General features: G+C 47.6%; 1 long non-coding RNA gene across 12 annotated transcripts in view; it reads right to left on the bottom strand.

Moving 5' to 3' along the window:
* LOC110347314 (uncharacterized) overlaps positions 1 to 24,860 on the bottom strand; it is a 376,012-nt gene that overhangs the window by 58,044 nt on the left and 293,108 nt on the right. For 11 of the 12 annotated variants that reach the window (XR_015441094.1, XR_015441090.1, XR_015441098.1 and 8 more), the window contains one exon: positions 1 to 24,860. This exon is cut by the window's left edge; it is cut by the window's right edge and continues 38,327 nt beyond it. The exons of the other annotated variant lie outside the window; for it this stretch is intronic. This is a non-coding gene — a long non-coding RNA (uncharacterized LOC110347314). 12 annotated transcript variants of the gene reach the window in all.

The following is a 24,860-nucleotide window of genomic DNA, read 5'->3' as shown; positions in this document are numbered from 1 at the left end:
AGAAGGCTCAGGCCACAGCCCAGACCAGGGAGGACCAGAGCTGGAGCTAACAAGAGTGACAGGAATGGAGGCCCCATGGCCACATTGCTACCTGCTCAAACACTTCCTGGCCACAGAGAGGTCAGTGTCGAGGCCAAAGTCCTTGGCCACCCCATCAGGCTCCTGGAAACCATGTCAAGAGCACAGTCACCTGTCTCAGGCAGGCACCGTCTGCTGCAGGTGGCAGGTGTACACCCTTGGTGTGCACAGAGGCTATCAGGATTGCTCTGGATCAGGCACCACCAAGGCCTCAGGGACCCAGGCAATATCCTCCAAGAGCTCTGACGAATCACACAACGGAAGTCCTGGGGCATGACCAGCCTGGGAATGCTCTCTGCCACTGACTCAAGATCCATGTGAGGTCCTGCAAGGACCCTAACTTCCTCATCCCGAAACAAGGATGGTAACAGTCCACATCACAGTTACTGGGGGACCGACTCAGGCCATTAGGCATCTGCTTATTCAGTGTCTGGCTGCCAGACCTAGGACAGGTTTGCTCTTGACTCAGAGCCTGGGCCATGACATATCAGTGGCCAGGACCTCCTAAGACAGGTAGCTGTGGATGGGGGAGGGGTGTCCAATGGGATCTTCCCAGGGCTTTTTTATTATTCAGGCCTCAGCTCCAGTGTCCTCAAGACCTGGAGCTAAGCAGCTTTTCCCCAATCACCACTAGCTCCTCATTTTGCTGTCACACTGGTTTTACCTCACTGATGGCTCCCTGAAGCCACATTGTGTATTGTCTGCCTGCCATTCTATCTGTCTGCCAAGACATGAAGCCCTGAGGACCAATGTCTTGTCTGCCTGGACTATGCTCACCTTAGAATAGAGCAGAAGCTCAGTCAAGGAACATAACAGAAGTTGGACCTTCAGCTGGAACTGGACATGGTGGGGATTTGCTACTGACCCAGTGATGGAGCCAGAGATGAGGCCTCCTACCTTGCTCCAGGATGGGCAAGGCTCCAGGGAAACAAAGACTGCTGCTGGAGAGAGCCAGCCTTCTCACTATGGCCAGGGGAGGCTGGAGGAGAGGCCAGACATGTCCTAAGAGCCCACCCATGCACACACAGGCCTGCTACAGGGTCTCTGTGGCCCAAGAACAGGATGAACTCAGGAAAGTCATGCAGTGTTGGAGATGCAAGAGGTTAGGTGTCCAGAGACTCCTTTAACCCTATATTAATACTCCCTGTGTTCAAATGGGATGCCCAGAAGCCCACTGCTAGAAGGAGAAGAGATCCCAGAGGGGATGTCAGGATAGGAAGTCTATGGAGGCAGCCAATGGGCCAAGGCACAGCTCTTGTTTCAGTGCAGGAAGCAAAGTAAGTGGCTTGCTGGCACTGGGGGTGAAGGGGGGCTTAGTACCAGGATAGGGTCCAAGGAAGGCAAAGAGCATTCTGCTGGTAAGTCTGCTCAGCACAGGTCTGCTCACACTCTCCTTGGCATCTATATCCTCCTCCTGGGAGGCCGAGCTCCATGGCTTATCATAGCCACACACACTGGCACCCCATTGGCCCCAATTCAGGAATGGACAGAAAGGTTTCCTATGCCAAGCACCCTCTGAGCTGTTCAGACAGGACCTTACCTCTCCCCAGAAGCCCAAGGAAGGGAGGCATCTCTGACACACATCCTTGACAGAGGCAGAAAGTAAAGCTCACAGAAAGGATGTGTACAGTGTGGGTGGCAAGTTCACTATACATCAGGGCATGGAAATGCCACCAGGGTCCTTCCCACCAACTCCAGTGGTACAGGCACCATCTCTCCTTTGGGGTTGGGCAGAACTTTACACAGCAAGGATTCCAACACTGTGAGGCTTCAGTGGAGAAACCAAGGACCAGGGAAGGGATATGCTACTGTGGTTTGTATCTAGATGTTCCCCCAAAGCCTCATGTGCTTATAGATAAGGCTTTTCCGAGGTAGCTGGATCTAGGGTATGTGAATACGGACTAAGGATGTGTGATATCTGGATTAGTCCCCTAACGGAACTAGCACAGCTCTGGGTGTGCCTGAATGAATTTGCTGAAAAGGGAATCCCCACCCTGGGTGTGGGTGGCATCCAGGCTTGTAGCCTGGATGGAAGAATATAAAGAAACAGAAAGAAGGCAGGCTCACTGCCTCCTGCCTCCCCTGCCACGAACTGTTTCTCCTCTGCCATGCCATCCTGCCTTGGAGCCAGCCAACTATGGATTGAAACCTCTACAATCTGTGAGTTGAAATAAACTTTTCTTCCTTTAACTTGTGGGTGTCATGTATTTTGTCCTAGCAATGGGAAAAGTAACTAAGACACATGCCCAGGAGGACACAAACTGAGAAGTTTCTAGAACCCACCATGCTTTTAATTCTATTGGGAAGATATGAAGAAGAGGACTAGCTGGGTCCAATGGAACCTGCAGTTTAGTTTTCTGAGGAATCTCCTCACTGATTTCCACAGTGGTTGCACAGTCTACACTCCCACCAACAGTGGAGAAGGGTTCCTTTCTCCCCACAGACCCATCATCATTTGTTACTGGTTGATTTCTTGATAACAGCCATTTTTTTCTGGAGTGAGATGGAATCTCAGTGTTGTTTTAATTTGCGTCTTTCGAATTATCAGTGATGTTGAACATTTTTTCATATATTTATTTTCCATTTGTACTTCTTCATCTGAGAAGTGTCTATTTATCTGAAATGATGCCCATTTTTTGATTGGGTCTTTCAATTTGGGGGATCTAATTTTTTGAGTTCTTTATATATTCTAGATATTAATCCTTTCTCTCATGTTCCTCAAAATCTTTCTCCTACTCTGACGGTTGTCTTTTTGCTGTGTATAATTGTATTCCATATGCACAAAAAGTTACAGCAAAAGTTGAAAATACTGAATAGAAAAAAGTGGAAAATAAAAAGAAGATGCAAATAAAATTTACAGACCTTGAAACTACAATGTCTCAGATTTAAAAACCCACTGAATAGGCTAATGACAGATTAGACATTACAGAAGAAAAGATTAATAAACTCTGTGACATAGCAATAGAAACTATCCAAAGTGGAACACAGAAAATGGTTTTAGCATAGCACTGGTAAGTTGGGAGACAATAACCAGCAGCCTGATACATGTATCTGAAGTGCTTGAAGAAGAAAAGGAAGAGATAGACAGAAAAGAAGAAATTTTGCAAAAATAATGGCGAAATTTTACCAAATTTGATAAAAACTATAAGCCCAGAGATGCAAGAAGTTCAAAAAACCCCAAGCAAAAGAAACAAAAATGAAACTACAGCAAAGCAGTAGGTGTGGTAGCACACACCTATAATCCCAGCACTCTGGGAGGCTGAGACAGGAAGATTTTGAGTTCAAGTCCAGTCTGGGCAATTTAGGAACTTAGTAAGATCTCATCTCAAAATAAAAAATAAAAGAAGAGCTGGGTATGTAGCTCAGTGTGAAGACCCTGAGACAGTCCCCACTGCTATAAAAACAAGTAAAACAAACAAAAATCCTACACCATAATAATTGAATTGCTCAAAATCAGTGATAAAGAGAAGTCCTTTTTGTTAAAGACATTTCACATAGAGGAACAAAGATAAGGATGACAACAGATTTCTCATAGAAAATGATGCACTACAAGGCTGTGGAGCAACATCTTCAAAGAACTAAAAACAGAGAAAACTTGGCAACCTAAAATCTGTACCCAGACAAAATATTTTTCAAAACGCAAAGAAGAAACAAAGACCTTTTCACCCATACAAGGTGAAAAAGTCGTAGCTTGCTGACTCACATTAAAAGATACATTAATAAACATCTTGGAGCAGGAGGCAATGATGACATGCAAAGAGAGTCTTTTCAAAGGAAGGAAAAGCACCAACACAGTGTGTTGATCAGCTGTCCATCACTGTAACACCACATACTGAGAGAATCAGTTCATACATAGAAAAGGTTTATTTTGGCTTACCACTTTGGAAGCTTTAGTCCACAGTCAGTTGGCTCCGTTGCTTTTGGCCCATGACAGCCGGTCACCTCAGGAAGTACATGGTGAAGCAAAATCTCATTCACCTCATGGGTGGGAATGAAAGACAGAGGAAGGAGAGCCAGGGATCTTGCTATTCCCCTGGAGGGCATGAAGACCACCCACTAGGCCCCACCCCTCACAGGCTCCACCACATCCCCACAGCTGCAAGGTGGGGACCAAGCTTTTAACACACGGGTTTTGAAAGATACTCAACATCCAAACTATAGCAAGAGGTAACTACAGAAGTAAATACAGAGTTCTTTTCTTATGAAAATCACTGTAGAAGACTATAGCATGGCAGGGCATGACTGGGCAGGAATCAGCCTTCGTGAGCATCAGGGTTTAGCCTATGGCCAGTTTTTGGTGGTCAGGGTATGGTCGAGCTAGAGGTCAGGGAGTGCAACATTTGAGAATTGTCTGGTGCATGAGGCTCTAGGCCTGTCACAACCAAGCACCACAGGCTGCGTGGTGGCTTGAACAACAAACATGTATTCCTCTCAGTCCTGGAGGCTGGCATCTGAAACCATGGTGCATGCACTTGTTCTTCCTGAGGCCTCTCTCCTTGATGTGCAGACATTGCCTTCTCCCTGCATCCTCATGTAGTTGGCTCTCTGTATTTACATCCTGATATCTTCTTGTAAGGACACAAGTCAGATTAGGCCCACTATAGTGAGCACACTTGAACTTAGTTATCTCTTTCAGATCCTGTCGCCAAATACAGTCATAGTCTGGGTACTGAAGACTAGCATTTCAGTGTGTGAATTTTAGGGGAACACAATACAGCACTTGACAGAGGTGATCAATGCCAACAGCAGCAAGCTCCTGATGAACTCTGGCCTCTCTCAGCTTTGGGGACGGGGAAGGGAGAGCCTTTCCAGTATGCACGGAATGGCCTTGGGGACGAACAGGAACTGCTGGCATCTGGTCTCTGGGGCCCTCTTTTTGCTCTGCAAGAGGTAGTCGAATTGTCCTGGGACCTTGACTCAGCTTCTCAGTGACAGAGATTTCTACTCTCACAGGTAAAGGAGGCGACAAATGGCCTGGGAGAGCCTGAAGCTGCCCTGGGGGATTCCTGGTGCCTCCAGCCCGCTGCAGTCCGCTCCACTTTGTCAAAGGTTGTAAATGTTTACTGGCTCTGCTTCTCACCAGAGCCTGGTCCTCTGTGAGCAGACCCAGGATTAAATGCCACTTGGGGTTTATTTACTTGGCTCTGACAACCAGGAAATCAATGTTGCGACTGAACTTCTGGCAGCGTCTTTTATTAATGTTTTTAATGTCTGACTTTAACCACTGGGGACTTTCTATGAAGGCTTGCTGCTGTCTGTTGGTGTGTGTGCATGCTTGGATGTACAGAGGCCACATGCATCTGTCTGCAGCAGCACACGCAGCCAGAGTGCCTGTGTAAGCTTGGATGTACATATGCATTTATCACCTGCTTACATGCAAGACACCTGTCATATATGACTCCCAGTTATATATGAACAAATATGCTTGTGTGTGCGTGGGTAATGTCCATGTGTGCATGTGTGAGCCCACATTTGTGTATACAGGTGTGTGCGTGCATATGTGTATGTTCTAAGGAACATATGCATGTTTTTGCACATCCACATTTGTGTGTGCCAGTGTGTGTGAGCGCACAGTGTGCACATTGCATATGCACCCATCACACCATCAAAGTGAAAAGATCACAGCTATAGACTCATCTCTTGAATCTGGAGGCAGACAGAGAGAATGATTTGCATCCCTTAGCCATGAATGTGACACTCATCTCAGTAGAAAATGAACACCACAGGACTCCTTAAAATCCATCAGGCCAAGTTTCCAGGCCTGTAGATTTGCAATAAGCCTGTGAACATCCTACTGGTAAGTGACATTTCTCATCCTGGCTTCGCTGCCTAGTCTTTCTCCAGAGCGGCATTCATCAGTGAGGCCTAGGAGGGTGAGCAGGCCCAGGATATCCTGGGCCTCAGCCTTTACCTGTGGAGCCAGTCTACCCTGAGCTTCCTCACAATGAAGTGGTCCATCCCCCATCAGTGGTCAAGACCCTCTGTCCACCCACCCAGAGCACTGCAGCACAGTTCAAGATTCTGTGAACAGCATTTCTTGAATTAGGCAGTGTACAACCTATGAATGTGTCTGTGGCAAACCTGATTGAGTCCATACTGCCCTGCATAAATCCTAGCAAGGAACTGAGTCTCAGATTCTCTACAACTCTCCTGGGGCAATACCTGGGGAAAGAAATGTTAGAAGCCTTTTCAAAATCGTGTTCTTTTTCCCGAGAATAAATATTTGTAGTTTGCAGGGATGAGTCCAGGTCAGGTCCACCCTGTCCCTGACCTTGGAAAAGCCACTTGCTCTGCTGGCACCTCGGTATCTTCATTAAAATTCTTGCCTGCCTCCCTGGGTGCTGCAGGAGTTACTGTGATAACAGCTATGAGGGTGTTTTGTTAGTGAGAAGGACTTGTTACACTATGAATAATAATGCAATAATACTAGCAACACCACAACATAACATGTTTCTAATAATTTGACCATGGGCCAGCACCGGTCAGAGCCACTTTTGCCTCAGTTTCCCTGCACCGAGGAGCACGATGTCTAACTTGCAGGAAATTCGAAATCCCTCTGAGTGAGGAGAATATCAAAACCTGGACTAGGTGGAAAGTTGCTGAGTAGATCCTCATCCCCTGACCCTGCTCCCAACCAGCATTCATCAGCGGGGCCACCCTGGGGAAACACCATGGGTAGCTTAACAACAGGCTCACTGGGTTCTGGAGGCTTCAAGTCTGGTATCAGGGTGGGCCAAGCCAGTTCCTGCCCCTCCCTGGCTTGAAGACTCCTCAGGGGCTTCCAGGGCCACAGGGAAATGGCCGAGGAAGTCTTTTTCTCCATGGAATCAGAGCCCTGCCCTTGGAACCTCATTTAACCTGTCACCTCCTAAGTACCACTCCGCAAACACAGCCACAGTTAAGGCATCACCTGGGATTTTGGGGACACAACTCTGTGTCCAGTGCCCCTTCCAAAATGGCATCCACCACACTATTGTGACCAAGCAGCCCTTGGGCATAACTGAACCAAAATGACAGAGGTGGCACTGCTCCTGGGACCAAAGAGCAGGGTTTACTGAGTCTTTGATACTAAAAGTCCCTACCAAGACCTATCCGTTGGTCACCGTACACCCTTGCTCCTTCTGGGTGGCAGGGACTGTGCTGAGGCCATGCTTGGCACCGTGTGTCAAGCCCTCACCTGCAGGGCCCCTGCCATCTCCAGGTAGGGCCTCAGGAGCTAGTACCACCTCTTACTGGTGTTTTCATTCCTTAGACTCCTGATAAGGGGCTCCTGCAGCCTGGACACTCTGGGGCAGCTGGGATGAACAGGGGAGTCACTCCCCTCCACTGCCCACTCTGTTCTTTGGGAGCTTCATCAGGAGTTGACCAGTTGAAGCCCAAGTTGGGTGTGGGGTCCCCAGGGCTCCTCTATTGTGCAGACTGTGATGAGCAGTTAGCTGTAGGCAAGGCTGCCCTGCTGCCCACAAGCTGCTCATTCTCTAGAGGGGACACAGAGCACTCACTGTTTCACAACACCAGGCCAGGAGCCCTTCGAGACGCGCATGTTTGTCTCTTCCTGCCAGTGGCCACCAAGTGGAGTGGTCACCACCTGGAGCTAAATCTGGTCACAAGGATCAGGTCTGTCTGTCCACGTCCACAGAAGCTGCAACTCAAGACCCCTCCAGGATTAGGGTGAGGCTGAAGGGTGGTGGGGAGCACACCAACATCCCTGAACACCCAAGCAGCTTTCCACACATCCCTACTGCTGCAGGAAGGGTCAGTCTGCCTGTTGCCACCCCTAAACCGGAAGGAAAGCCCATGAGGAGTGAGTAGGGGCTGCAGATGTGCCTGGGCAGAGGGTGGTCTGGAAGGGGCAGGGGTAGCAGCCTTCCTCCATCTAGTCTCCCTAGTTGTCCCTGTCCTCGGTGGCCTGACCCTGGTCACCACAGGAGAGAGGCCTGCCTCTACCCATGATGCCCTATGGCAGACTCAGGTCCATATTCTATGTCCCTGTTATGGGGAAGTCTGAAGCCACTTTCAACCCTGTCAGGGGACTTTTCTCTAGGGACTGAGAGGACACTCAGACCAGATGGGCTGGGGTAGTGGCAGCAGAGTCTACGCCAGTGTTATCTTCTCTGGGCCTACCTGGGCTCTCTGCCTGGCCTGGACCCTCCCAGCAGAGGCATGAGTTTGCCACATGTCAATTTGTGTGTCAGAACAAGGGTGGACAATAGTTAGAGCCATAACAATGTATTTTATTCAGGGAGACTCACAATAGGGAAAGGAGTCCTCAGCAGAGAACTGGGCTCAGCTCCAACCTAGCATGAGCAGGTAGAACTGATGGCCAAGGAGCAGGTGGGGTCAGTGTATGGATGATGGCTAAGAGGGCCATCAGAGTGGAGAGTCTGCCTAAAACATATTCACAGGATTCCACCTGGAGGCAGGCCAGGGTGACCAGAGATCACCTGGGGTTAGGGGGACAGGAACCTGGTCAGATCTCAGGGTGATCAGATGTCAGGAGGCCAAGGTACTTGCTAATGACTCGGCACGATTCTTGCTAAAGCTAGACTCTTGAGGACATGCTCAAGGCCAGGCCTGCTCATCTCAGAGGATCTGTGCCATTTGGTCAGGAAGTGGATCATCTGGAGACAGGCACTAGCCATGGGTCCTCCCCCTGGAGGCCAGCAGAGTATTCTGTAAGGCTGGGCCTTTGTTTTCAGTGAATGCAGCTGAAATTCTGCATTTCCTTTTGTGTGAATGAGCAGAAGCAACAGGCCTCTTGTTCCAGTGACTTTGCCAAGAGTGGATAGCACAGAGTTCCTGCAATGTCACAAAGCATGGTGTGACCATGTCCCAATTAGATCAGCACTGATAAAGACAATTCATTCTATTATATCAAACATTTGCTTTTCTGGGCCTTTGATAGCTGCCTTTCCATGTAATTGGTTTTATGCAATTGCACAATTAAAACTACTAAAAGCCTACTCTGAGAGAGGACCACAGGCTTCACTGGATGTCAAGGATGCCTGCCTTAAAGAAAGGGAAGTAAATATGCACAGGAATCATGCGGCAACCACCTATAAATAAACACAGGAACATTAACAGACAACACATAACTGAAGTCATCAGAAGGGGCAGGTCCAGCTTTCATATGGGTGTGACAGATGTTTGGCAGGCAATCGGAGAAACATACTGGACAATAAGGAGACAAATTAATGGAAATCATGGGAAGAAATCTTAGGATTGGAAGTATAATGTCTGAAGCAAACTCACAGGGTGGGGTAGAGAGCAGACTGCTAGGCAGGTGGGAAAGGAGATGACGGGCAGCACAGAGCTCTAGGGGAAAGAACAAAGGGGACTCTTGGAGCCAAGAGAGGTGACAGGTGGGAATAGGCAGCCCCATGGTTATATGACAAAATCATAGGACAGGAGGTCACATCCAAGGAGCACAGGGCAGACTCCCTAGGATTAAAAAAGACTAGAGACCTCAGATTGAGGTGGCAGATAAAACTGCATGGGTTCAAGTAAAATGTAAGAAAAACCCAAGACCAATATTCCCAAAAGCTTCCAAGGAGAGGAAGTCAATGACCAAGAAGGAATAAGAGTAAGACATCAGATTCCTTGACAGCAGCCTGATGTATGAAACACTACAGCCCTGTTTTAAATTATCAAATGAAAGAAGATTGAACCTTGAATTTGACACTCGGCAAAGTCATCACTTAAAAAATAGAATGATGTCAGGAAAATTCTCACATCCAAGGTAGGTGATTTCCATAAAGAAACAGGAATACTGGCCACGGGAATGAAAAGAACTGGAGGGTGCTGTGAGCACCAAACAAAGATGATTGGACATTTTGGAAATTTTTCATTATTATCTTTTGAAATAAAATAAGAAATCCATATATAAAGAAAAGAAGATGAAGAAGTAAATCTACAAAAAGCCAGAGGGAACGTTCTAGGAAATCTCAGCCTGACTAGTCAGGTGGGTAGGGGACAGTAGGGCCATGTCCTGCAGGGCAGACACAGGCATGCTGGGAACCGCGGAGCTTACCTCTGGAGAATGTGACCCAGCCTGGTATACAGGGGTAGACAGGACAGCAGAGAACCAAAACAATGAATAAAGCAGCAGAGTTAGTCCTAAGATAACAGCAACTGTGATCATGTAAGTGGGTTAAATTTTTTAATCAAATCTGTCAATTTAGAAAATCTCTCAGCTTAAATTAAATGAAGACAGCAATCCACCAGTCAGCTGTCTACTGCAGACTCATAGAAACTTGAGAATGTGGAAGTGAAGAGAACAGTCTGCAAAGACATTCACTCTTACATGCATCTGAAGGAACTTGAGAAGCAAACTTAGTATCCTACAAAAGAGAACTAGGGAGAAACAGTTATCCAAGGACAAAGCCTGCCTAGTTACCAGGTGAATGGAGTTGGCTGTACTATCCATGGTCTCTGTCCAGTAACCCATTGTTAACTGGGACTGGCACATCATAGGTCCTCAGGGTGTACAGTAGAGGGAAGTGCCAGCCCTGCCTGGTGTCTGAGGTATACTTGGAAGTAGTGATTTAGCCCTATGAGACCTGTTGGAAGCTGCAGGTCTTTTTGGCCCCTCCCTGAGGCCATGTGGGTTCCCTGCTTGGGACAGGGTCATGTCCCCTTTTCTGCAGCTAGAACCTAGCTCAGACCCCAGCTCTCTCAACCTTAATGTGATCTGACACTAGCCACTTAGCCACTCTGGGCCCCAGCCACTCAACAAGATGTTGGGAGGACTAGTGGCAGGCCATCAACAGTTGGCAAAGAAAGGGTCCTGAGGAGCAGAGGTCAAAGTGTGAGCCATAGCGTTCAGAAGGACAGCTGAGAATAGATGAGTGTGTGACCAGTCAGTGTGGAACAGGGCTTGTACTGTTCCATACTGAGCCTGCACTATTCCATATCTACAGCCCTCCAGTCTCCAGAGACAATCACAGACCTTCTATCCATCGTGGATCACCAAGCAGGTACCTGTGACCATTGGACCATCAGACCCCTGTTGTCACAGGAAGAACCTAGCTTGCAGTCAAGGCAGGGGCCAGGAAGATCTTGGGGTATGGGTTTACTCCAGGCCCAGGTTCACCTCACTTCCCATAAAGCTCTGGAGCAACTAGAAAGAAAGGGGTAGGGGAGTGTCTGGTCCCTGAGCAGACAAGGGCTTCCTGGGCCTCGGAGACAGGAGCACAAAGCAACCATCTGATAGCACAAAATTACATTCCTATGTGTCAGAGCTGCATAACCAAAGCCACTCCACAAAGGGGAGGCAGGAAGTGTTTGCAGCAATCACAAAGCTAACTGGTTATTATATAAGTAGCTCAAACTGATAAGAAAAATACTCAGCCACATGCTGAAAAATGAGCAAAATACATGAAAAGACACCGCACAAAATAGGAATCACAAATGCCAAACAAACGCATGGAGATAAATCATTTACCCTCCAAGTAACAAGGGAATTAAACATCACAGCAGTACCAGGCTGCCCTCAGCCTACCAGGCTGGCTGAGGTTAATCACCCACCAGTGCTGGGGAGGCTAGGCCAGCCTGAGAAGGGACCTCCCGTTTATGCCAAAGCATCTGGGACAGGGAGGCACAGTGGCCTTCAAAGACTCTGCAGAAGGCAATGCTCCAAAACCCCAGAGGAGTTCTGGAGCAAATTCACCCACAGGGCATGCACAACAGTGAATGAAGGAACACAGGGAAGCATCTGCACAGGCCACGTGGAGAGAGGCCCGTGTTGCTGTCCCAGTGACCACTGCTAAAAGGCTTAGTGATAGCAAGGGCAGCAGGGTGAGCTATTGAGGCAGGGGGCAATGTCCACAGCAACATTTTCAAAAACCCTGAGAGGTGGGTGTCCACAAACAGAAGAGCAGTGGGCATCCATACAAGGGGATGTTGCTCAGCCTTAACAGGGAAAGGGATCCTGAAACTTGCTGCAACCTGGAGACGTGGAGGTAGGCACAAGAGGACATGCATCAGGATACCCGTGCACAAGGCCCTTACAGAAAACACAAGGGACTGGGCAGGAGCCAGGGGGTGGGGCTAAATGGGGCAGAGTTTCACTTTGGGAAGCTGTGGTGGTTCCGGAGATTGATGGTGCAGCTGGCCGAACCATAAAGATACCTGCACCGCTCGCTGACTATGCTTTTAAAAGGGGTGAAGACAGTAAATGTTATGGTATATTCATTTTACCTCAACTGTAAATAAATGCGTACATAAATGTGAATAACAACCTTGAATCCAGCACTAGGCAGCAGTGTAGCACTGGACACACACCCCATGAAGACATGTGGAGATGCCGAGAGTGAACAGCCAGCATCTCTGTGAAAAGTGGCTTTCCATTCCCACCTCTTTTCCTACAAATTCCTAGTGATTGGCAGGAAGGAAGGAAGAGGCAGATGGATGTAGCTGCTTGTTACACATGTTCTGGGGATTCCTGCAGCTACAGAGCGGAGCTGAACGGGAAGGTGCATGGAGAATCTGTTATCACTGCCTGGCCCTCTGCTCCCTTCCTTTTCCTCCCCACATCCATCTGTAAAAGTCACAGAAACACCCTAGCCATCTCCTCCTGTGCTCAATTCCCTCTGAAGAGCTTGTTAAAATGTACAATTTCAGCACCACCTCAAATCCATAGGCCCTAGGTGGAGTCCCAGACTGCATTCTAACAGCTTCAGGTGCCTTGGGACCACTGGCCTAGCACATGTCCTACACCCCAGGCATGCACCCCTGCAGAGCTTTCCGCACAGACTCTACCCCAGTGGTCACATGGACACCCATTCAGATCCCCTCCAGCCCAGTTCAAGCAGTCCCTCCTTGGAACCTGGTGGACATCTGGTCTACCAGACCTTCCCTGCTCTCCCAGAAACTAGGAGACTGAGTGCACTCTTCATGCCATCCCACATAGGAAGAGAGAGAGAGAGTGAAAACACAGTGCACAGGCCACAGGCTCCAAGGTCACTGTGGAGTCTTGAGTCTCAGTTTCTCCATCTATAAAATGGGGCCAACTCAGCTGGCCCACATCAAATCCAGGGTCCATTGCAGGTACAGTGCAGCTCAGAGCTCTGTTTTTCCTCCCTCCACCTGTACCCATGTTCCATTTCTTCTTCTTGCCCCCTCCACAGAGCAAGCACCAGGGGTCCCCACAGGAGACTTCTGGGGATGGCCGCAGCCAAGCAGCCTGCTTGCCTTGGGTGCTATGAGTACCTGGTGTCACTCCTTTGATGCAGCCACCAGCTGGCCAGAGGCTGGCCTGGTCGGGAAGCACCAGTGGCCGTGGGTGGGCCTTGGAGGGATGCCATGGCTTTGGCTGGACAGAGTAAGGTGTGACTGATCCAGTGCCAGCATCACTGGCCCCATCAATGATGAGCAGCTGAGACACAGGCAGGACATAGTGAAGTCACTCAGGACCCCACAGCTGCCCAGGAGCCAGGAATAGACCCAGGAATCTGATGCCACAGCTCCATACCCACCCAAGCAGGGCCAATCTCACCAAGAAAAAGCACATGTAGCAGAAACCAGCCTGCAGCACTGCAGTTGGAGTGGATGGTGGAGCAAGCAGGGTGGATCTCTACACTTTTTCTATGTTTCAGGCAGGATCCACTCAGTCACCCTAAGGCCTAGCATACAGTTTGTTACCGAGGATGTTTGCTTTACTCCCTCTGGTGCCACCAGCAGTTGGCAGGCCTGGCTGTGCAGGTTTCTTCCTGATTCTTCCTCAAAATAGGAAAAGAAAAGTTGCCTGAGGGAGTAGAATGAAGGATCAGCTGGGCTACCATCACCAAGGCTGCAGCACAGCCCAGTGGGAGAGGAGGCAGGACAGAGCTGGGCCGCCACCGTGAGGGCAGCAGAAAGTCAACACCACCATTATTGATATTGGCACACAGAGGGAGGGGGATTGAGCAGCACAAGCTGGGAATCAGAGGTTGTGGTAGATGAGGGGTCCCCTGGAAAGAAATGGGGGCCACTGGATCAGAAAGCCAGTTTCCCAAACCTCCATCCCACCACCCTGCCACCCTGCCACCACCCCAGACTTGTCTGTCTGTCAAGTGGGAGCACTGGAGCTGCTCCCAGCTCACAGTGCCCAGGAGAGCCAGTATAGGCCTTGACAGGCAGGTTCTGCCCTGGTCTTATGACCCTAACTTGTTCTGTGACCTTGAGCAAGCCCTGCCCTTGTGCTGAGACCTTCCTGGTTCCCAGCCCAGATCCAGGGGTCTCTGTACATCTGCCACTCTGATTTCAATACATATAAACCCCACTGCCACTTTCTTCAAGTTTTCTGCCCTCTTAGTCTGTGCACTTGCACAGGACACTGCCCAGTGAGCACTGATGGTGCCCTGTCACCCTGTGTCGCCTTCTGTCCTGCCAGAGCACCAGGACAGGTCTTGTCCTTGACCCCATTTATACTTGGGGAAATAGAGGCTCAGAGAAGCCAGTGTGATGTGCTAGCTCCCACAGAGGATGGTGAGCTGTGACCACATACTCCTGCAGCCCTTCCCAAGGGAACACAGCATGCACAACCGAGGCCCTTTCCCTCTGCCTCTCCATCCCCTTATCCCTGGTCTTCATGGGTCAGTTGCTATCTGTGCAGGTCCTTTGCACAAACAGGAGACAAGACAGCCCCTGGCCTAGACATTTCCACATGGCACCAGGTTTCTTTTTCCATATCCAAATCTTGTTCCCAGGCAAGGGTTCTGATCAGCTTTACCAGGAGTACATGTTCCTGGGGGCACAATGGCCCCAAGACAGCCCCTGCCTTGGCCTTTTCCCCCCTCCAGGCAGAACCAGACCTGTGAGCAGAGATGCCATAAGAGATGAGGAAGTGGCTGGCAGAGCCCTAGGCGGTGACTCCATAGTCCACAGGCTATGTCTGTTCACAGGCTGCACAGTGGGTGAATCCTGAAAGGTAGGCAGGACAAGGCAGAGAGGGCTGGCCAGAGAATGGCCTGGTCTGGAAGCACACACACCAGTAGTGATGGGTGAGGGCTGATGGGACACTATGGCTTCCACTGGACAGGGCATGATTAATGTGGTAGCAGCACAGCCTGGCAGGGCTTGATGTCCTTGCTCTGGACCCAGACACTGAATACCCCTCACCCCATACACATCAGTTAACAACTATCGATTAGGCTGCACTGGTGCCAGCTCTGGCCCTTAAAAGTCCCCTCTGTGGCAATAATTGCTGGGGCCTGGTGCATCTGAATGTGGCACTCAGCACATGAAGGCCCGCCTGGCCATTAACCTGCCACCAGGGCCAGAGGTCCTCTTCACAAGTAGTGACATGTGGTTTGTCTGCAGCAGCTCTGGCTTTGGTGGCTGCAGAGGAGGGGGTGCTGGTAGAACACAAGCAATTACTAGGAGTGTCACAAAACACGGAGAAAGCTGCCGCCCAACTCGGAGGCAAAAATGCCATTTAATTCTGCCTCACTCAGCTGAGACGTGTCCCATCAAAATGTCTCAAGTCACTTTGCCAAACAAATGAAATGTCCCTTCACGTCTCAGGAAACAAGCTTTCCTTTCACAAGTCCAGGCTGGCTGGGAACCAGGTGTTCTTAACCCTCACAGGGAACACACAGACCTGGGGTTTGGGGAACCCACACACAAAGCTTCTCTCACCCCTGGGATGGCAGGAGAGTGGATGGAAAATCACCCTTCACACGTGGCCCATTCCCAGTGCTGGGCAGCCCAGTGTCTGGCAGCTGGTCCTTGCAAGCCCCAAGGAGCCACTAGAAGGACCTAAGCACTGTCTGCCTGATTTCCCAAGGCTGCCAGTGTCTCCAAAGAGATCTCCCCGGGGAAAGGAACTAGCTCTTCACCCTAAGCCAACTGCAGCTCCCCTAAAAATGTAGGTGGGTGGCCATCTCTGCACCCACCAGCCCTCCCTCCCAAGCTCTATCCCAAATCTTTACCTCACCAGGCAGCTCAATGAGCAGGGCAAAGGCCAAGGAGGAATCTCGCTTCTGGGTACACTGTCCCTGTTACAGCTGTTCTTCTTGCCTGCAGCTTCCACACCACTAGGCTAAGCTGGGTCCAGAATGGATGCTCCAGGTTCTGACCCAAAGCCCAATAGCATTCAGGGCTTTGGCTCTAAGATCCAAGGGCAAGGCCAGAGGAGGGAAGAAGAGCAGGGGTAAAAGCGGGCAGGAACAAAGCTTCTGCTCTCCTCATAAGGGTGCTGGAGAGGGCTGGGCCTAACAGGCGTGAACATGAGACTGCAGTCAAGTTCAAAGTCCACTGCCCATTGTCAGACTTTGATTGGGTGCACAGTAGCTCTGGCTCCAGAGCTGGTCAGGGTCAACATGCACAGGTCTCACCCCTCCCCCATGATCTTGGGGACCACTGAGGCAGTGGTCACTCCAGATGCTCCCTTTTTCCCTCTTTCTGCCCCTAATCCCCAGCCTCTAGCCAAATGCCATGAGCCTGGGCAGTACAAGCACCAGGCATGCACCAGGCCACTCAAGACAACAGTGATGAAGACAGGAATTGACTGTAAGGCTGATAGTAAAGACAGCCCCATTCCAGGCACAGGAAGCCCTTTGATAGAGCCACCCATGCCCAACAGCACATACACAATGTGCCCACCCTAACCCCTGTGAGGTCTCTTGGGAAGTGACTTCCCTGCAGGTAAGGATGTCCACTGCGCTGTCACCTCTATTTACAGTTTTATGGAGAAGAGTGGGAAGGGGCCCCCGGTGCACAGAGACCCACCTGGCATGAGCAGGGTGCACTCTTCCTCTTCCCTCAGCTTGCACCAGTCAAGTGCACAGGAAGGCAGCAAAAAGGAGCATCGTTATCAAGGTTTATGAAGGTTTTTCGTTTTATTTAAAAAAATCCCTTATTTGGAGTCCACACTGTGCTTTTCTCCAGCCCTTACCTTCCTTTATGGGGATGCCAATGGGTCTGCTCTGTGATCTATAGTCTCCCACGTGCTCCAGACACAAAGAGTTCTCGAGGGAGGTCAATGCATGCCAGTGAGCTGGCCGATCAGGCACATAGTGTTGTGGCTCCTCATGGCCGCACTGGAGCATGTGCTCGCTGGGGGATCAAGGGTGTCCACCCTGTGTGAGGGGCAGGACAAGGCTCAGAGCTGGAGGGAGAGGGGTATGGAGGATAAAAGAGCTTCCCCCAAAACATTCAGGTCCATTTCCCCTGGAAATTCAAATGGGCTTTATTTAGAAATAAGGTTCTCACAGATGTGATCAAGGGGAAGCAACCCAGGGATTACAGTATGTCCTAAATCCAATGGCTGGGGTCCTTATGGGAAGAGGGAAGTCACAGAGACAGAGGGAATTGGCCATATAACAGTGGAGAAGAGAGTGGAGTGATGTAGCCACAGGCAAGGAACACCTGGAGCCACCAGAAACCAGAGGCTGAGGAGATCCCCATTCTACCCTGAGAGCCTACAGAAGGAACATAGCCCTACAGCACCTTATCTTTGGACATCTGACCTCCAGAACTGTGAAATGATAAACTTATGTTGTTTCAAGCCACCCAGCTACCACAGCCCCAGGTGACAAACACAGGGGACCGATAAAGCAGTCACAAATGGATCTGAGTCCAACAGAAGAACCCAAAGAGTTGGAAGCTGGTGAGGCCCTACTTGCAGTTCCTGGCTCAGGGCTACCCCATCCCTTGCTTAGCCTGCTTGCTATCCCTCCTCTCCCACAAATCAGTCATCTCTTTGAGTGTATATGTGGGAACCCTGTGTTCACAGACACCACAGCAAGGTGCTGCCAGCTGCAGCCACACAATAGCCAGCTCACATGGCCATGTGCTTGCTGTTCCTATTCTGGTGGGCACCACCTCAGAAGCCTGCCCACTTGTGCTGGCCATGTCCCCTCTTTGTAGACCTGACAGGTCATATACACCCAAAAGGTACCTAATCAGGACCCCAACCTCTCACTAGGCTCCTGCTGTTGTTGGTTTCCACATCTGAGGGCCCCACTAAACTCCTTCTCACTTGTTGACACCCTGTCTTAATAGGCAGACTCCAGGGTGGCCCATGGATCCCATACCTTCCTGTATAATCCCCTCTCCTCTGGTGTCAGAGCCTGTGACTTGGCTTGCCTAAAATTTTTTTTGAATGAAATTTTTATTTTAAGCTAACTGTAGATCCACATGCAACTGGGAGAGAGAATATGGAGCAATCCCATGTGCCCTGTACCCAGGTTGTCCCAGTGATGCCTTCTTATAAAATTGTCCTGTACTGTCATAGCATGGCTCACACAGGACAGTCAAGATGCAGAACACTCCGGCCCCACCCAGACTTTCACGTGTCCTGTCTCAGCCTCACTGAATTCTCTTCTGTACCACCCCTCCTTACCCCAGGAACTGCCAATCTATTTTCTTCATTTCTGTAATTCTGTCATTTCCAGAAGGTTGCACCAAAGGAGTTAACCAGGACCTCAGTGTAGCTCCCTTAAGACCCATCGTGTGTGTGTGTGTGTGTGTGTGTGTGTGTGTGTGTGTGTGTGACTGGCACCCCTCTGGGTGCCAAGGTCTGACCACTCACCACTGCAGGCATTTGGGCTGCTTCCAGGTTTGGGCTCTTACAGATAAAGCTGCTATAAACATTCATGGGCAGGTTTGTGTGTGAACGGGAGTTGTCTTTTCTCCGGGACAAATGCCCAGGAGTGTGACTGGTGGGTGGTGTGGTAGTTGAAAGTTTTGTTTTTAAAGAAACTGCCAAACCCTTTTCCAAAGTGTCTGCATCATTTCATATCCCCTCCAGGATCATATGAGCAAGCTGGTGTCCCTGTATTCTCTGGTTTTTATGTTAGTCATTTCAATAGGTGCATAGTGGCACCTCGTTGTGGTTTTGATGTGCATTTCCATAATGGGTAATCATGTTGAACAGCTTTTTATGTGTTTATTTGCCATCTGTATATCTCATTCCAGGAAACATCTCCATACTGTGTTGGTACTCTGTTTGTTACTGTTTGGTTTGAGCTATTTCTATAGTCTAGAAACAGATCTGTTGTTGGACAATCCCATTTTCAAAACTCTTCTCCTGCTGAGCACTTTGACTTCATCCTTTCAATGGGATATTTGAAAAAGCAAGGTTTTCAATTCAATGAACTCTTAATTCATCAATATTATCCCTTTGTAGATTGTGTTCCCAGAGTCAGGTGGAGGAACTCTGCTTAGTCAAAGATCTGAAGATTTTTCTCCTGCTTTTTCCTAAAAATTGTATAGTTTTATGTTTTATGTTTATATCCATGATCCATGTCAACTTAATTTTTGTTTAAGGCATGACGTTTTGGGTGAAGTGTACATTTTTGTCTATGGATATGGATATGCACTCACTTCAGCACCATTTGCTGAAAAAATTATCCTTCTCCCATTGAACTGTTTTTATACCTTTGCCTCAAATCAGTTGAGCATATTTGTATAAGTCTATGCCTGAGTTCTCCATTGTGTTCTGTTGGTCCATGTCTCTCTCTCTGCCAACTCCACCAGTCTTGATTACTGTACCTATTACTGTCTTGAAGTTGAGCAGACTCCACTTTGTTCTCCTTTTTCAAAATTGCTGTAGCTATGGCAGTTCCTTTGTCTTTACACATAAACTTTAGAATTATCGTAACTATATAGCTTTTAAAACTTACTGAGTTTTTAACATGAGTTGTGTTAAATCTGTATAATTGGTGAGCAGTAATTAACTGCTTAACTATGTTGTCTTCCAATCCATGGACATGGTATGTCTCTTTATTTAGATTTTCTTTTGTTTTCCTTTCCATCATCATTGTGCTGTTTCCAGCCTACAAACCTGATATATTTTATTTATCCCTAAGTTTTATACATACACATATTACAGTTTTAATTTTTATTAGTGTAAAAGCAGTACATAATGATTACATTCCTTGTGACAAGTTGGTACATGTACATAACACATCTCATATCTTTTTTCGTCCCATTCCCCTCCCCTTCCCTCCCTCCTCTCTCCCTCCATCTCTTGATCCCTTTCCCATTGGAAAAAAGATCTATCTCTCTACTTCCTATTACCTATCTTTATTTTGCTATTTATTTATATTTTGGGTTTCTCATCTAAGATAAAACAGATATTTAAGTGATTGTAAATGGTATTGTGTTTTAAATCTGTGTCTACATGTTTACAGCTAGTGTATAGAAATGCAATTGATGTTGTGTCCTGAACCTTTCTGAACTCATTAGTTCTATCTAGGAATTTTTTGTAGATTTTCTCAAATTTTATATATAGCAATTATGTCATCTGCAAATAGGGTCGTTTTAGTTCTTCTATTCTAATTTATATGGCTTTTTTTACTTTTCTTGATTTATTGCACTGGTTAAAATTCCTAGCACTATATTGAATAAAATATACAAGAGCATACATTCTTACTTTGTTCCCAACCATAGGTGCAAACAATATTCCATTTTTTACTATTACCTGGATGGTTTTACCATTAACTTGAGAATTTTTTATGAATAAATATTGAATTTTGTCAAATGGCTTTTCTGTCTCCAATGATATAATTTGGTTTTTCTTTCTTAGCATGTTCATGTAGTGACTACATTGCTTGATTTTTAAATATTGAACCAGCCTTGCATCTATGCAATAAAACTCTCTAGATTATGGTTTACAATTCTTTTTATATATTATTGAATTTGGCTTGTTTATATTTTAAGGAATTTTTAATCTGTATTTACTAGGAATATTGGTTTGTAATTTTCTTTTTTGTACTATATTTGTGGTTTTGGTAATTCTTGCTTCATAAAATGAATTAGTAAGTATTCCCTCCTGCACTATATTCTAGAAGACACTGTGTGATATTGATATTGATCCCATATTAAACATTTGGTATAATTTTCCAGTGAAGCCATATGTATGTTATATTTCTTTTGGGGGTATTTTTCAATTATGAATTCAATTTCCCTATTAAAAATGGTACTATTAAAATTATTTACTTTAAATTGGATGAGTTGTGGTAGTTTGTATTTCCAAGGAATTGGTCCATTTCATCTAAATTGTAAGTGTATGTGGGTTGAGTTATTCCTAGCATTCCTTTATTAACATTTTGATGACTGCATGGCATCTCGTTTCATTTCTGATATTGAAAATTTGTGTCTTCTCTCATTTTTCTTTGTCACTATTTTGAGTTTTGTCAATTTTATTGGTTTTTTCAAAGAACAAGCTCTTTGTTTCATCAATTTTATCTATTGTTTTTGTTTTCAATTTCATTTTTTTGTTCTGATATTTATTGTTTTCTTGCTTTGCTTGTTTTGTTTATTTTGCTGTTCTTTTTCTCTGTTTCTGAGCTGGAAGTTTAGATTATTAATTTAAAATCTTTTCTGCTGTGTGTGGTCAGTGCTATAAATATCCCTTCTAGTGCTGCTTTAGCTGTGTTTCACAAGTTCCAATATGTTATGTTTTCATTTACTTTCACTTTAAAAAAAATTTTTGTTGAGACTTCCTCTGACAAAATGCATTTTCTAAAAGTGTGTGGTTTAGTTTCCAAGAGTTTGGAGATTTCCCTGTTATCTTTCAGTTATAATTTCTAGTTTAATTCCATTGTAGGCAGAGAATATTTTTTGTATGAATTTGATTCTTTTAATTTGTTAAGGTTCGTTATATAGCACAGGATATGGTCTACCTAAATATATGTTTATGGGCACTTAAACAGAATGTGAGTTCAGTTGTTTGGCAGAGTGCTCCATAAAGTAATTAAATCCTGCTGGTTGATGGTGTTAGTGAGTTCTTTATCCTTACTGATCTTATGTCTAATTATTATACCATTTTTGGAGAAGAGTGTTGGAGTCTCCAACTATGATTGAATTTGTTGGTTTCTCCTTCCAACTCTACAACTTTTTATATATTTTGTAACTCTGTTGTTTGCTTCATATACATTTAACATTGCTATGTCTTCTTCATGAATTGGCCCTTTTATTATACTGTAATGACCCTCCCTATCCTTGGTAAATTTCTTTGCTAGGAAGTTTGATTTATCTGATAGTCATATGGCCAGTCTGCTTTCTTTTAATCAGTGATTGCATGATATATCATATTCCATCTGCTTTATTTTTGATATATATACATAATATTTAAAGTCAACTTTTTGTTGACATTTAAGAGGCAGGGTTCCTGTTGCTGCTGGGAAGGGAAGAGAAATCCAGCCTCTCAGAAAGGCTCACCTGTTCCCATAGTGAGGACAGAATAGTTAATGCTGGATGATGGTGGTCATCCTGACTCTCCTCAGACACTACACATCAGACCAGTGAGGAGAGTGGGAAATTCCATGTTACTATTGTGGGGGTGGAAGCCCAATCTTGGCACTGTAGGAGGGGCTCTAACAGACACTGAGGCTCAGAGTCCATCTCCTTATTTATCCACCTCTGACACTACTGGGTAAAGGTGTTGGAAGCCTTGTCATAGCATCCCTGAAGTTGAGATCCAGGCTCCCCACTCAACCTTTCCTGATAAGGTGCAGGGTAGGGCCACAGTTTTTCTTTGGTATGTGGCTGAAGCAGGACAATCATTATCTAGTGTTCTGCCCTGCAACACTGCCATTTCCTTGCTCATTGGGCCAAAGACAGCAGGCTTCTGCTGCACTTGTTCTGTCTGAGCCTGTTAGTGCTTCCAGCTGCCAACTCTGCAACTCCAAGTCAGGGGCATCTGAGGAAGAGGGACAACCCAGGGAGCCTACCACCATACTCTTCCTCCAGTCCTGAGGCCCCACCATCTGCCTTCTTCCTTCACCCTTCCCAGAGTCCTTAGGTTTGCTTTACATATGATCCCCAGGGTTGTTAGTTGTACTTAGTGGGAGTAATAGCAAAACATAAGCTGATTTCATTTTCCCTGAAGCTGAATCCATTTGCTTTGGCCAACAGAATATAGCATAGAGGGTGAATCCCTTACCCCATCATCTTGTGTCATGAGTTTCCATTATGACCAATAGCACACAGCACAGTGGATGACATCACCCACGATCCCATCACGTCAAGTGAGATGCCTCCTTGGTAGCAGGCTCCCTCTTAGGCACTCTGCTTGCTGATCTGAAGTGTGGCCAGGTGGAGACCCATTCACATGGTGAGGAACTGTGAGTGGCCTCCAGTTAATGGCAGCAGGAAGCTGCAGCCATTGGTCCCACAATCAGAGCAAAGTGGCTTTTACTAGCCCCCTAAGCAAGTTTGGGGAGTGAGTTTTCCCATTGAGCCTCTATGTGAGGACAGTCCCCCAGCTCCCCACTTTGCATCCTGTGACCACAAAACCCAGCCACCCCATGCTGGACCCCTGAATGAATGGTGGTGTCCTCAGCATTGGTCCCAGTGTGATGGTGTTAGGAGGGACTCTTGGGAGGTGATTAGGTCATGAGATAAATTAGGTCATCAGGTTGGGACTTTTTGCCCTATGAGAACCCAGAGGAAGACCGCATTTGTCAACCATAGAGTAGCCTGTTAGAATTGTCCCTAACAGGCCCTGAACTTGTACATCCAGTGGCAAGACTGTGAAAAATGGTGCCTACTGCCATAGGAGCTTGCCATGCACCAATAGAGAGCCAACATAAGACCTGTACATGGAGTGCCCAAATCTGCATTCCTTCTACAGCCTCTGTGCATCAGGGGACATTCCTTCCTGGCTTTGCTCCCTTGCTGCCTGCATCAACCCCTCTAGTGCTGGCTGGGCTCAGGCTGACACTGCCTCTCTGGGTGACCTGAGCTCATGAACAACAGGGATGTGGGATCAGCCACCCCAGCCTCCTCTGTGGGCCTGTGGGTAGAGTGTGTTTGGGCCCTGCTAGCAATGAAGTGGTGATTAAGGGAGCCCTGTGGCCATGCTGACAGGTGGGCATGTGAAGGGAGCCAACTCCCAGCACTGGACGTTGTACATAGAGTCAGAGGCTACTGGACAGCACAGCCCAACCCCCCCACACACACACACCATGATGTTCCTGTGGGCGCTGTTCTTTTCCTTGTGGTACCACCAGCTGTCACCCTTAACCTGGATTCTGAGTCCTGTCACCCCTGGCGTAAGGTCTAGTAACAATGGCTCATTCCTGCCTCCTGGTATTGAAATCCTCCTCCTTCCCCTTCACAATAAGCCATGGGCCTCACAGAAGCCACCAGCTCCAACAGACCCAGCTCTTCCACTGCCCAGACCCTGCCTCTGTCATTCCCTGCCTGACCCATACTACTCCTTTCACCCTACCATGCTCCCCATGGTATCACAGCCCCAGCCCATCTGCCCACACTCCACTCAGACTTAAGTTCCTCCAAAGGCAGATAATAACAGCCTTGCCTCTGGCCAAGGACCACCCATGACTCCCCGGTGCCTCAGAGCAAAGTTCATACTCTGGATTGCTGTCCAGGCCCTGCAAGACCTGGTCCCTGATGGTTTCTCCACCCTCATGGCCACCCCTCTCCCTTGGGACCCAAATGTCCCTGAGCTCAAGGAGCTTCCCACTCCTTTAATCTGGTCTTGGCAGCCTGCCATCTGATGCTTTGCAGGACAGCCCTTGCAGCCCCAGCTCTGGCTTTCTTGCTACCAGCCATGCTGGAAGGCACCTCTTTAGCAGAGCACACCTGTCCCTGTGAGCCACACCTCCTTGCCTGTCTGTGTGCTTTGGGATCCTGAGCATCAGATGGAGGGAAGGGAGATGAAGGAACTTGAACTTTACAATAAGACGGGGCCAGGGAAGTGGGAAGTCAGCATCCAATGCAAACAGAGCTTCTGTCTGGGAAGATGGAAAGTCCTGGAAATGGTAGTGGGAGTGGCTATCCAGCAAAGTGAATGTACTGAATGTCGCTAAATCATACACTTAAAATTA

Source organism: Heterocephalus glaber, unplaced genomic scaffold (assembly GCF_053883595.1).
Source record: "Heterocephalus glaber isolate CG9 unplaced genomic scaffold, H.glaber_assembly_v1.0 deba00000281, whole genome shotgun sequence".
Taxonomy (NCBI): Eukaryota; Metazoa; Chordata; class Mammalia; order Rodentia; family Bathyergidae; genus Heterocephalus; species Heterocephalus glaber.
Note: the sequence above shows the minus strand (reverse complement) of the source record. Positions and strands in the feature narration are given on the sequence as shown.